This window comes from Telopea speciosissima, chromosome 3 (assembly GCF_018873765.1).
Source record: "Telopea speciosissima isolate NSW1024214 ecotype Mountain lineage chromosome 3, Tspe_v1, whole genome shotgun sequence".
NCBI classification, from domain to species: Eukaryota; Viridiplantae; Streptophyta; class Magnoliopsida; order Proteales; family Proteaceae; genus Telopea; species Telopea speciosissima.
The window spans coordinates 24,772,043-24,782,393 of record NC_057918.1 but is presented as its reverse complement, the minus strand read 5'-3'; the positions used below and the strand labels follow the sequence as shown (position 1 = coordinate 24,782,393).

The 10,351-nt window shown below is 39.0% G+C and overlaps 1 pseudogene; it reads right to left on the bottom strand.

Annotated features, from left to right (window-relative positions):
- Window positions 1-4,435: 4,435 nt before the first annotated feature.
- On the bottom strand, window positions 4,436-10,033 carry LOC122657055 (annotated as a pseudogene).
- Between the last annotated feature and the right edge of the window lie 318 nt (window positions 10,034-10,351).

The following is a 10,351-nucleotide window of genomic DNA, read 5'->3' as shown; positions in this document are numbered from 1 at the left end:
TGGAATCCATAAATATGATCAAACTTACTTTAGTGACTCAGATGACTTTAGGATGACATGATTCAGCTTTGGAAAATCCGTAAACATCAATCTCCTGCGATAAATCCTTCATGGTTAGAGCATGGTAACCCAGTTCAGTGATTCACTTGGTTTGGGTTTTGTGTCATAATCAACAAAATGGTACTCATGGAAGAGTTTAATTTCATATGTCTAGCTTCCACAGTACTGAATTACATAACTTGAATTTCTAAATTGTTAGCTCTAGTATTGAAGATAGAAAATTTAATAGTTCTTTGAATCACAAATTTAGAATAGGATTTTTTCACAAATTATTTTATATCCAGGTTTGATTATGCATTGAGAGTTTGCTTTTGTCCTATTGGGACAAACAGAGTTTAGAGCAAGTATCCAGGGATTTCATTTATCCATTTTATCCCCAGCTAGATTTAGTATTGGAGGGTGATTCTGTTCTGGTTATTAGTTGGACAACTTGGACTGATGAATTAACATGGAGATTTCATATCTGATCAGGGGTACCTGATCTTTATGTCTGTTATGTTATTGGCTACCGCAGTGGTATACTTGTCATACCCTGCGTTGTACCCAGTGCACAAGGGTCCCGTGTTTAGCAGGGTCTGGGGAGGGTCTAATGTACGCAGCCTTACCCCTGTTTCCAGAGAGGCTGTTTCCATACCCTGCGTAAGAATTATAATTCTTGTCTTTTATTTCTTCTCTACACAAGGGTAAACTTGTCCTTGTGTTTGTATTCTGTTGATTTAACCTATTATATAAAGATGTGAGGGACTGTGGAGAATAATAAACTGCCTTCTCTTTCTGTTGGCAGTCTTCTCTTCTCCTCTGCCTTCTCTCTGGTCATTCTCTCGGTCGTTTCTTCTTTTCTTCATTCTCTTCGTTGCTTCTTCTTCCTCTTGTTGCTTGTTCTACAACTGAAACTGTAACATTGTATCAGAGCTTTGAATAACCAATAAGAATCGATCCTTATTCTTGTTTGAGAGTCTCTTTTGGTTTCCTGTTCATGTGACCTTGCTATATTTGATTGCATTTGAAAAACTAGGGTTCTCTACACCAATATTGGTTGATACATTGATGTATATCTGTTGCACATGAAGACTTTCTGCTGTTGCTGAGTACTGCTTCTTGTGGCATGGCTGGATTGTCTCCTTTTGGCTGGAATCTTCATGTGGTTGATATCTCTCTAACTATATGACGGATGCTTGAGATATTTTGGGGGTCATTCATAGACAAGACTCCTCAACTGCTGCAAGTTTGGTGCCAATCAGCTAAGTAGATTGGTGCATCTTGATTGTTGCTATTTCTGCAATCTTAAGTTTCTATATTGATGTCCCTCACATATCTCACCATCTAGCCGTTAGATTGCCGTATTTTTGTACTGGTTATTACTTATATCCTGCACTACCTTTGACTATATTCTTGGTTTTATTGAATTAGTGGATTATCTGCTACAATTTTTTTTTCCTTCTTGCTGGTCCTATGCCCCTGTGGTATGGTGTTTCCTGCTGCTGAAAGTTGGTTTTGTGGCGGCTGCTAGTTGCTATGGTGGTAGGATTGGTATAATAGTAGTGTTATTTTGACCTATTCTGACAGCACGGATAGTGTGATCCGTTGTGGCTGCGGTACCGGTATTGTGGTCTGATATTGCTGTTGGTTTACGCCTTGTTGCATCTTGGTTGGAAACAAGCTATGGATGCTTTGTTGGATCGTCGGACTTGGACTCTTATTGACCCACCCTCGGGAAAGGAGCTTGTGCTGTGTCATTAGGTCTATATCTTTAACTCTATTCGGGTTCTTATCTCCATGTCTGTGAATCTTGATTGGCCTCTGTTTCAGCTAGATAATAAAAATGCTTTTCTTTATGATGATCTTGAGGAGGAAGTTTATATGGAGCAACCTCCCGAGTATGTTGCTCAGGTGGAAAATGTATCGAAGGTATGTCATCTTCACAGGGTTATATATGGGCTAAAACAATTTCCACGGCGGTTTGATAAATTTAGTAAAATTATTGGTGGACATGGGTTCACTCAGTGCTTCTTTGATCACTCTGTGTTCGTACGTCGTCAAGGGAATATGGTCGTGATCCTAATTGTGTATGTTGATGATATCATAATTTCAGATAATGACCTTTCAGGTGTTAAAGAGATCAAGCCATATCTTCATCAACACTTTCAGATGAAGTACTTAGGAGTCCTCAGGTGGTTTTTGGGGATTGAAGTTGTTCGTTGCAAGAAGGTGTCAATTTGTTTCAGATTAAGTATATTCTTGAACTTCTGTCTGAAACAGGTATGTTAGGCTGTAAACCATAACTTATTTATTTGACTGTCACTCGTTTGGATATTCCTTTGTTGTTGGGGTCATCGGTCAATTTATGAAGAATCCTAAATGTGCTCATTGGGATGTTGCTTATCATATTCTAAGGTATCTTAAGAGTGCTCCTGGCAAAGGTTTTATTTATTGTCGTCATGGCCACATTGATGTTGTAGGGTACTCTAATGTTGATTGGGCTGGTGCTGCCAACGATCGTAGGTCAACCACTGGATATTGTACCTTTGTTGGTGGTAATCTTGTTTCTTGACGGAGTAAAAAGCAAACTACTGTGACTAGATCAAGAGCAGAAGGCGAGTATAGAGCTATGGCTCATACTACAACTGAGGGGGAGTGTTAGAATCGTGTCTTGGTTGGAGGTCCATGGGAAGTAGATTATATTCTGAGTATGCAATAGTGTTATACAGTCCTATTGCGATTATGTATTCTGTTTAAGTCAATATAAAGAATTCAGGCTGGGCGATAGATTTATTCTATTCTATCGCACAGCTCCCCTCATTCTCTTGGTCTCTCATCTTCTTCCTTTCATCCCTCTTTCTCTAGTTCTGGTATTCGGTGCGTCCACTTTTTTAATTTTGCATTCTTAAGGAAGAAAGATGAGCTGATTCCTGGCTTGAAAAAAGTTTTTACTGGAAGTTTTTCAATCAACTATTTTCTTGTTTGTTTCATCACTCATGTTCTATTCAATTACTAGATTTCAACTGAAAGCAGCACAGCTCCTTCTTAACATCCAATCTTTTTGAAAGAAGGAAATTCTCATGCTAATGGAGAAGCCAATTGCTTTGAGAATGAATATTGATTCTTTGAGTGTGATTATGATAAGGTGAACTAGGTAACAGCAGTGAGTTGGAAGGCAAGAATGGTTGGGATGCTTTTAGACAGTGGTGTTGGAGTTGAACAGTGAAATTTTAGAGTTCTGATAATGGATTCTTCCTTTTCAGAGATAATGGATTTGGGATCAATCAGATTTGGATGTTATCTGTCCATTCTCGTTCTACTGACTCCCCAAGGAAAATGTATATTGTTGTGTTCTAGGTCTCCCTCTCTTTTTTGCAGCCCTCCTACCCTCATCCTTGAGGCTTGGGTTTTGGTTTGTTGTGTACACATCTTAAAAGGATATGGTGTAAAGTTTGCGTTGCTAGGGCTTTGGATGTTTCTAGGTCAAATATTCGAACCTCCTGAGTCGCATGGGATGTGCTGCCTTGTGAGCCAACTCAGCCACTTGAGTATACTCAGTATCTACAAAAAATGTGCATATGATGTAATAAGACATTCTTTAAGTTTTTCCTACTATATTTTTTTGGTAAAAAGTTTTCAACCATTGTTGTAACCGGGCTTATTTGCCCACTCCATATAATATACCCTATATGGGTGAAAAGGGTGTGTTTTGTAAATTTGCCCCCTTCTGCAGTTCTGCCTCTCCTCCTCCCTCTTCCCTCCCTCGACAGCTCTGGATCCAGCTCTGGCTCCCCCTCCCTCCCTCCCTCCCTCCCTCCCTCCCTCCCTCCTCTTTATGACTCCCTGCCCTGTGTTCAGACGCACCCTTGAATTATAGGCAACGCATCATGCAGTCTGAGCGCCATTGTTATTCATAACAAAGAACAAAGTGCAGTTATCCTTGCAAACAGACGACATTCAATTTGTCCAGATCCACAAAAGAATTATCCTCACCAGAGAATAAAACCTAGTCAAGTATTGGAGTGTCTTTTTCAAGACGCATCAAGGATGCCAGGAAAAAGAATTCAACCAAAATGCCCCAAAATGCTTTCAAGTCTCCACAAATTTAATGCAAACCAAGGTAACTCACAGCTGTTTGGATTCAAGCAACTTGGACCGTGCCATCAAATGATCAAATCATCCGCTCATTCTGACTTTTCCATGCCTTCAACTTGCGGCCCATTAGTATTAGGATTTAGGATTCATATTAGAATTCGTATACACCATTTTTTCACGGACCATGATTTATTATGTGCATCCAAAGGGGATATTTCTCAAAAATTCATCAATTTATTAAGACGGTACAAATTACAGAGACAGAAGCACAATCCAAAGTGGTCTAGAAGTCAAACACTTATCAAAGGCAAACAGCCGGTTCACCTCCAATGTCAAATAGATGAGGTCATAGGGGGCACAGAGTACAAGCATGTATATGGAAGTTCAAAACAGTAGCAGCAGCACAAAGGAATTTGAATGAAATGTAATGAACAAGACCAAGTAGATCATTTAAGGAGGGTCTTGACAATGGATTTGACGTTGAGCTTCTTGAGGTCTGTGTAGGACTGTCCACAGCCAACAAACATCACAGGTGCTCCTGAGATATAAACCATAGAAAGTGCAGCTCCAACCTGTGTAACGGGATTCAAAGTTCATCATACAGAAACACATTAGGAAGCACATTTAACTATGATGATCATGTGAAATTTTCTAACAGGATTGCTCCAATGGCGGAAACATTCCTCAATGTTTGGATAAGAATAAATGTCTGAGACTAACCCCAATCCAACTGTAGTGGGGAGATTCCACACTCCGAGGAATTCCCATGGGAGAATGATTCAATGATCATATTCCCCCCCCCCCCAAAAAAAAAAAAAACCTACTCATACCTTGCCATCAATGGTGTCAAACTTTGTGAGCAGGATTCCATCAATCAACCTGGTAGTTGGTGAGGCAGAGAGGTCTGCTAGTTTCTGTGCAAGGAAAAGTAAATTTGTTCAAGCAACAACTTACTTCACCACTAGAAAAAGAGTACGATGATTAAAATTCAATAAGATATCATCATATCAGCTAACCTGATTGAACTTAGATAGTTGATCAACAGCATCATTCCCAACCAATGCTTCTCCAACAAACAGGACTAGATCTGGATTGTTAAGGTTGATGAGCTTGGACATCGCCCTCATCAGTGGTTCATTGTCCTAAAAAAAATAATATAACTGAATTGAAATTTCGTTATAAAAAAACAGTTTTCCAGTCACAGGACAGGACAGAGGGAAATCCAGAGATGCATTTATGGAAGCCAACTTTGACACTGCCAGACGGGTGGGACTCAACAGATGCATCATCTTAGTAAGCCTCATTATCAAAAACTGAAGTAAGCCCTATACTATACTGACTGGGAAAAAGAAACATGATACAGCAGAACATGTTTAAGAACAAGAGGGGAACTGGTAGAACCAAAGTATGCTTTGAGACCTTTAGTACCAAAATTTGACCTAGATGATCACGAGTTATTACCACCACCCTTCTGGACATTCAGACCCAGGAAATAGCAAATAATGCATTTTTCTTCTCCAGTTTCTTCTTCCCCTGTTTTCCCTTCAGGCTCCATTTGTTTGAATGGAAAATATTTCACAGGAACTGTCTTAGAAGCAAAAGGAAATTGAATAGGTCTGAAAATACAAGAAATTATCTTTACTGAAATGTCACACTAAAATTTGTAAAACAACTTCAATTTAGTTTTTTATTTTTTGGAAAATTTTTCAGTGTAATTTTTTGGATGCAGTTTTCCAAAAAAAGAAAACTGGATTCTCTCCTTCACTCGAGCATTGCAAAAAAGAAAAATTTAGTGGTGGGCACAAATAAATACAAAAATAACTTTAAAATAAAAGTTCGTTTTCTGGAAATTTATTTCCCATTAAACAGACGGAGCCTTCCTAGTTCCATGTGTGTGTATGCCATCTATTATTATGAACATGATGTCTGATCAGCTCTATCATCTAAAATTTGATAGTTTACCTGCATCCTCCCTGCTGTATCTACAAGAACAACATCTGAACCATTGCGCGCAACCTCCTGGATGGCTTCCTTGGCAACAATAGCTAGATCTTTCTCATAACCCTTCTCGAATATAGGAATCTGGAAAAGTGACATTTTCAAAGTCAGATTGCATCAAAATCTCATTCTCTCATTGCATCACAAGCCATTCTAGCTTTACATGAGAGGACTACAACATAAATAAAATTTGAACTGTGATCTCTATCACACCTGGAGCCTACGGGCATGAGTTCGAAGCTGCTCAATGGCTCCTGAACGGAATGTATCACATGCAGCCATCATGACACTGATCTTGTGCTGTAAAAGCCAATATGCAACCTGCAAAGTTGCAATGAGAAGTATATTAGTTTTTTTGACAATGAACAAGGCTACATCTAACTAGAAGGCTATGACTCTAACCTCTAATCTGATATCCCCAAATTATTTTTTTTTGGTGAATAAAAAAAATTCACTGCCAAAAGGAGAAAGATACAAGGGGCCTTGGCGAGATTGCTGGATTTTCCCAATCTGATATCCCAAAAATTAATCAAGTAAAAGAAAAGAAATGGTGTAGCTTAAATAACCTTGGCGAGATTGGTTGATTTTCTGACTCCATTGACACCAACAAAGACAACTACATATGGTTTCCCTTGCTCCTTGGCAACATGTACATCCCTCAGTATGTCAATGGAGCGTCTAGGAGTCAAAATACGAACAAGAGCCTCTTCCATTGCTGTCTGCAATTGTAATTAGGTGTTAAGAAATGAAGCCTTAAAATATGAAAACTTGAAACATGATGGACTCTAAATGAGAATATGACTACGAATATCTAGACCCCAAAGAACTAATCTTACAAACCTGAACTGTCGAAGATATCCTTGTGAACGATGCCTGCTACCTTCAAGACTAGCTGCCACTGATTCACATAGTTTCTCAGCAATTTCCTCAGCCTGTGAGGCCATAACAAGAACAAGCGATCAGCAGGCTTACAAACATGTACAGAAAAGTGAATTCTTATAATGGACAAATCAACATACCACGTTCTTGGTCATCAGCCTGTCCTTAAGTGCTTTCAGAGCTGGCTCTAAGTCTGACTTCTCTAGATTTGCCTTCCCTGCAATGCTGAAGGAAAAAGAAAATAAGAAGAAACTTTGCGTAAGAAACCAACAATTTCCATTAATTTATAAATTGCAATGTAGTCTATTGCAAGATTTTATTTATTTATTTATTTTGGATGGGGAGGGGAGGCAGACAGGGGTTCCCACAAAAATGGTAGAAAATGTTGACAAGGACAAAAAGGAAACACATACACACAGAGCAAGAGAGAGACTCCCCACAAACATTTGAATGAAAGAAGCTTCTTTAGTTCTTCCTAATCAATGGTATGAGTATACACAAGGCAGTCTGAAGTCTAAACCCTCAAAACTTAGTGCAATTAAATGATCTTAATCTCCTAATCTTTTCTACAAGATTTCTTATAGACAAAATTGTAGCCAAAGCCAGCAAGTGCTTCGTAAGTTATCAAGGGATGTCCTACTCCATCCACCTAATTGATGTATTGCATATCTTGTCTACTCGTTGGTCTTGGTCCGTACTTGACAGTTCTGCCACATTTTCTGAATAAATCAAAATAACCTACGCAGAAAGAGAGGGACGGAAAAACCCACTTGTGCCTTTTCATAGGTTGCATCTAGTTTTTCAGGTGATTTGTTACACTGTATCATACATTAATGTAATGTTTTGAAGTTCCTAAATCAATTGTTCTTTTAATGGAATCGTTTTTATTGCAAAGTGGGCTTGGTGTTTCATTTTTGGAAGCAATAAATTATAGAATCTTTTGGAGATACATTTCAGATCTAGGAACCTCTGCATTTATGTTGGAGGCATTTCTGGTGCAATGTGCCAATTAGAGAATGTAAACATGGATCTCACTTTCTGGAGGCCCAACTCTGCGACAGGGGTGGATCCCACTTTACATTTGCATTAATTATCCATGTCTATTTAAGGGAATGGAAGGGATATAGTCGGGGGTTATAATTGAATTTATTGTGTGTATATATGTTCATACACACACACACACACAGAGAGAGAGAGAGAGAAAAGCCGAAACCAATTTGGAGTTATCTTTTGGTCAAACTGTCGTCATTTTGAAGGCACTCAACCCCCTCCCCCTAAATGAACTAAATTTCTTATGTTAAGCTAAGGAAAGCCATTCTGTCATTGCAAAAAGGTTGATATTTGGTATCATCATCCCACAACAATGCTACAACTTATCCTTCCCTTAAATTTCCACCAAGTGCTTCCCTAATAAAAAAATATGCATTCTTATTTGAATGCATGAGTAGAGCTAATTCTAATTTACAAAGCGTTCATTATTCCAAACGCAAATTGCAGAATATTATAAGTTTAAAGCAAGGAAATGGAGATCACGAAGCTAATAGCTTTTCTTTTTAAACCTGCTAAAACTAGAGAGATTAACCACTGTGCTGTAAACAGCATCCTTATGATAAAAACCCAAATAAAAGGAAAAGAAAAAGAAAAAGAATTCATAAATCATGCTAGGCCACAAAGAATTTCAGTCCAACATGGTCATCTTCACAGGGTCAATATGTAGTTCTAAAACCAAACTAAAAGCAACTGATGCAATGAAGTTAGCAAAATTCAATAATTTCTACCAATCAAACTGTTAAGGTAATAAGGCATACAAATTGGTTGGTCAATTACCTTTGGAATATTGACGAAAACCACCCCTTCTTCTTTGCATTACCCTTGTTGTCCTTCTCTATCTCTTCATCGTCTTCAGCCTCACATTCACTGCTAACAATTTCTTCCTTGTCCATCATACTTTCACCTTGATCTGCAATAACTGCTATGTTCTCATCCCCTCTCTCATCTGCAAGATCCGTAAAATCTAATTTTGACTCGTGAGGTGATTCGTCCCAAACTCTATTTTTCTTTGTAACCTTTTTCTTTGGCTCCGCCTTGGGAACCTTGCTAACAGTATCTGATTTCTTTCCACCTTTGGACCTTAGTTTCTGAAGTTTATTTACATCGAAAGCCCCGTTTTTCGGAACTTCCGTTCTCTTTGTTCTTTACAACACCAGCCGCATGAGATTCTTCAATCCCATACCATTGGAATATCCATTCTCCGACTTACGGCCTTTTGTATAATCGCCATCTCCACCATCCTTTCCTGAAGCACCGTCTTTTTGCTTTACGCCACCCACCGATCCAGCCTTCTGAGCTGCAGCCTGCCCCTGCTTCCTACTCAAATTGCTCACAGGCTTGGCCGCTTGCTTTGATTTCTTCATTTCCTCCGCCCTGGCTTCAGCCTCCTTCCAAAGCTGCCGAAATATATCATCAAAATCATTATAGACTGTGCGCTTTGGATCATACATCTGTGAGAACTCGCGCTTCACCATAGACAAAAGATCATCGACGTGCAGAAGGTTAAGAATCCGTCGGTAGACAGCAACAAAGATCAGACCAAGATCATTATGGAAAGTCCACTTGAGGGTGTAAGCCACCCCGGGAGCATCGTAATTGTAAGAAGCATCGCCTGATCGTTCCTCCAGGAGGCAGGATCTGATCAGAGTATCGATTGGAGATCCCTTAAGAGCATTGCCGAGCTCCTTACAAGTCCAGGGGATCAGACCTCCTCTCGTAAATATCAGTAACTGCTCTAACATCCTGATCCTAAATTAACCTAAAATCCTGTAAATCAGATTAAACAAATACTCAAATTGACGGAAAAAAAAATAAACCTTGTAGGCGATCGATATGGTTATCAGACACAAAATATCAAATATAAAAAACAAACAGGAAAAAATTGAGAATCTGTAACTAAGAATTACCTATTTTTTTCCCCTTCTACTCTCTAAGAAACCCTAGAAACAAAATAAAGAATTAAACGAAAAGCTAATTAGATTTAGAGATCAGGAGAATAGAAAAGGAAGAAATGAATCAGATCCTAACGCATATTGTCAACCTGGCGTATATACAGGAGTCCCCCACCTGGATTGAATTCGTTGAAACGGTGGTCAGACAGGAATGCACACGCCACAGCTCCGACAAGACCGTCGAGCCTCTAAGTTGAAAAGCGCGTGAAGTTTAAGCAATGTGGGTCACGCACCCAACGCGCATGTGTTGCTAACACAAAGAGGAAAAATTATTATCCCTCAGATGCGTGATATTTGCCCAATATTATTCAAATTCTCCTATTTCAAAATCATTTTCC